This window comes from Nannospalax galili, unplaced genomic scaffold, assembly GCF_000622305.1.
Source record: "Nannospalax galili isolate Female #2095 unplaced genomic scaffold, S.galili_v1.0 scaffold5048, whole genome shotgun sequence".
Classification (NCBI taxonomy): domain Eukaryota; kingdom Metazoa; phylum Chordata; class Mammalia; order Rodentia; family Spalacidae; genus Nannospalax; species Nannospalax galili.
In genome coordinates, this window is record NW_008358087.1 from 1 (window position 1) to 3,460 (window position 3,460).

Genomic DNA, 3,460 nt, shown 5'->3' on the forward strand with positions numbered 1-3,460 from the left:
ATTCTAATAATATGCAATGTGCCTTTGTTTGAAAAATATTTGGATGAGCATAGTGGTCCCATCCCCCAATCTGATTGCTGACGCTGATGCTTCAAGGTGCCTGGGAAACTATAGGCCTGTGGAACAGATCTGCTCCTATCCAGGACCTCTAGCCTCAGTAAGTTTTTCTGACTTGCTTACTGAAAATCCTTTTTAAAAAGCTATTATCCACTTCCATGTGTGCCCCTGGTGATGCAGAAGACAACCAGAGCTTGGAGACATCCAGTCTAGTCTATGCATGCAGGGCTTTGAGGTCTTCAATGCCCCTGTCCTGGTTTCTTACTTTATGTTGAGTCTTTCCTCTGAAAGCTGTAGAGTCTTTGCACCAGAAACACAATTTTCAGTGTTTATGGAAAACATTCCAAGAATAACTCCAATGTAAAAGTTTTGTTATAAGGCCGTCTATACAAGTTCACCTTGGAACCCTGAAACATTTAAATAATATGGTTAAAAGTCATCATTGCCGGGTGTGGTGGCACATGCCTTTATCCAAGCACTTGGGAGGCAGAGGCAGGTGGACCTTTGTGAGTTCAAGGCTAGCCTGGTCTACACAGTGAGTTCCAGGACAGCTGGGGCTACAAGGAGACCCTGTCTCAAAAAAAGACAGAAAAATAAGTCATCATCATATACAGCCTTTTGAGACAAGGTCTCCCTGTAGCCCCAGCTGTCATGAAACTCTTTATGTAGCCCAGGCTGGCCTCAATCTCCCTGATTTGTGCCTCTGCCTCCTGAGCTGGGATTAAAGGCATGAACCATCACACCCAGTTGTAATATACTTAACAAATTACTTCAAATATTTTTTAAGATGATTAAGTGTGGGTAAACAAAATCATTTCCTTTTGAGGGCACTGTGTTCTTGAAGGGAGGAGGTGGGGGAGGACTACCCGGTGCTCAGTGCTTTAGCCAGGGGTAGGCCTCATTGGAGGCTTTGCTGCAGTCCCCGCAGTCATACAGGAGCATCTCCCCAGCCCTGATGTCCCTAGACGTGATGAGGATGAGGTGGTTGATGGCGTGCACTTTGGTTTGCTGTGGTTGATCAGTCTCCCCAGGTGCATGGTCTGTGGCGTCCACGCAGTAGGCTTTGCCCAGGTACGGGAAATAGAACATGTAGCATCCGGTGGAGGGCTGCTGCGTGTACACAGCTTCCCGCTTCTGGGCCTCCGCCATGCTCACGAAGTCCCCGTGGTACTCCACCAGGAAGTCGCCCCATGGGAACTGCTTGGTGGTGACCACACCCCTGCCTTTGCCCTCGATGAGGGCAATCTTCATGCCTTCCTCCTTCCCGCTCTTGATGCACTCATTTGTCTTGTTCCTTGCGTCCGACTCCAGCTCAGCTTCGCTTTTCCTGCAGCTCCTTCGCACTGGGAAGAAGTCCGTGACCTTGCGGTTCTGCTGCTCTGGTCCTCGAGCCTTCTCCCCAGAAGTCTGCCTGTCCTTGGAGGGCCTTTTTCGGGGCTTGCTTGGCACCAGATTCACAGGACTGAAGTGGGCTTCTTGGAGGCTCTGTTGATTGGGGTTCCTGATTTGGAAAAGCTGCTGCCTGGGGACCTCTGCTGGCTTCCTTGCCCTTCTCTCCCTGGGATTTGATGGAGTTTTGGATGGCCTTAGCAACCTTTCCTCTTCCTGCTTCCTGCAGATTCCAGCTAAAGGTTTCCCCTGACACTCAACTTCCTGGAGGACAACTGAGTTCTTTCCTTGGAGAGGGGAAGGCATTCCAGAGCGTTTATCTGGGTCCATGTTGATACAGATCTTTGACTACCACTCAAGCACCTTCTCCTCCGTATGGGACTCCGCTGGCCCCTCTGCTGCTCCATCTCCTGGCCCTGGGCCATGGCTGCCACTGAAACCACCTCCTCTACACAGGTCTTGGACGTCTTCCCGCCTGCAGTCGGGCCTGGCCCAAGCTAGTCTGGTTCACTCTGCTGAGCACCACGGAGGGCCACAGCTCTGGCCTTACAGCTGGTGCTTCCGGCCTTGGCTCCAAGCTCCTGGGTCCACTTCTGAGGCTCCCGGCTGCTGCCACTCAGGCTCTTGCTCTTTCTGGGCTTCTGATGCCCCAGTGGCCGCTCAGTGGTGGTGCCCTTTGTACTGGCCGCCACCTCACCAGGGTTTGAAGATCCTGTGGTGGTGGTCTTTCTGGAGCCAGGCCCTGCTGAGCACAGTGATGCAAAATGGGAAAGCTTCTGAGTCGAAAGACAGAAACTGCCCTGTTGCTTGAAACCGAGCTCGGCTTCCAGTCCTGAAAGGCAAGGAAGTTGGAGACTGACTGGGACTCCTAAGGGAGCTGGTCTGGCCTGCCTTCTTTTATGCAGTCCAAGAGCCCCGCCCACTGCATGGCACCACCCCCTTCTAGGGTGTGTCTTCCCCCTTTAATCCAATCCAAAAACTCCCTCTCAGATATGCTCAGGCATATTCTACCGGCTAGGTTTTTCTAGACCCTGTCTAGTTGAGAGAAATAACCTTTGCCCTTGTTTAAAAATGTAGAACATGGGTCACTCATATTTGAATCCAGAATAAACTCTTATCCCCTTAAAAAAAAAAGTAGAACATGACTTCATTACTGCTGTTTGAGTACAAATCTTACAAAGTGTCATGAAGGAGAACATTGGAATCAGACTGTTCACACACCTTTCTCCAGCATATGAACATGTCCTGTACCCCTAGGAGTAAGTTTTATTTCTGGTTTGGTAAGCTTTGTCCTGGAATCTGTCAAGTAGCAAATCTTTGTTATCCTTGGCTGTCTCAAAGTACAGAAAACATGAGCTATACAACTAGCTCTCCCCGTTCCAGTGTCTCTGTCCTCATTATCTTCTGTCCAAAGACATTTACTTCACCCCAAATCTGATGAATTAATTCTCATGATGAGAAGGATTCATTTAAAGCTCATGGTTAAGCATCTTAACTTGATAGATTTAGAATTGCCATGGAAACAAACCTGAAGGTGTTTCCAAAAAGCTTTAACTGAACAGGAAGATGGCCCAGTTGGAATGTGGGTGGCAGCATCTCATGGACTAGACTCCTGGACTCAGTTAAAGAGAGAAATTAAACAACATGAAGATTCATTTCTCTCTGCTTTTTTTAGGTATAAAGTCACCAGCTGCCTCCTCCTCTCCTGGCCATTCAGTCCCTACCATAGCACGATGGAGCATATTCCATTGAACCGTTAGCCAAATTAACTCCTTTCCCCCTTAAATTGCTTCTTGAGAAATATTTGATTACAGTAATTGTTACAGAAGTTAGTAGGGTTCTGAGCCTGGGCCCTGAGAGCGCTAATAATCCAGGTTGGGCCAGTCTTCCTCAATAAGCCAATTAAACAATACTATTTATGAAGACAGGAAATAGAAAATGACTAGCATTTTAGGCTCAAGAATCCCCAAAGCAGATGTTTCAGGAATGTCCTTGGTTTTTTGGCTAGGAATGC

The 3,460-nt window shown here is 48.4% G+C and overlaps 1 pseudogene; it reads right to left on the bottom strand.

Moving 5' to 3' along the window:
- Window positions 1–805: 805 nt before the first annotated feature.
- LOC103752370 lies at window positions 806–2,892 on the bottom strand (annotated as a pseudogene).
- Between the last annotated feature and the right edge of the window lie 568 nt (window positions 2,893–3,460).